We start from the raw sequence: 324 nt of genomic DNA, 5'->3' as shown, positions 1-324 counted from the left end.
GTTTTCCTATATCAATGTTCTTTTTAAATATCCAAAATAACATGATTGATTCCATACAACGCTGTTTGGCAAGTACAAATCTCTACTTTCATTAATTTCGGGGCGTCTTATTAAATTTTATAGCATTTGAAAACCAAGTTGAAGTGTTTTTGAAATAGTATTGATTAAAAGTTGACACATTGAAGTCTGTGATTATCCATCAACATCCATTCCTTTAACTTTAGTCTAAATAATTGTCAATGTCTGCTTTTCTAACTCAAACGTTAGGTATAATTTCCTATAAATAAGGGTTGGTTGACCATAAATTCCAAAAATGACTGTAAA

Source organism: Etheostoma spectabile, chromosome 18, assembly GCF_008692095.1.
Source record: "Etheostoma spectabile isolate EspeVRDwgs_2016 chromosome 18, UIUC_Espe_1.0, whole genome shotgun sequence".
NCBI classification, from domain to species: domain Eukaryota; kingdom Metazoa; phylum Chordata; class Actinopteri; order Perciformes; family Percidae; genus Etheostoma; species Etheostoma spectabile.
Note: the sequence above shows the minus strand (reverse complement) of the source record.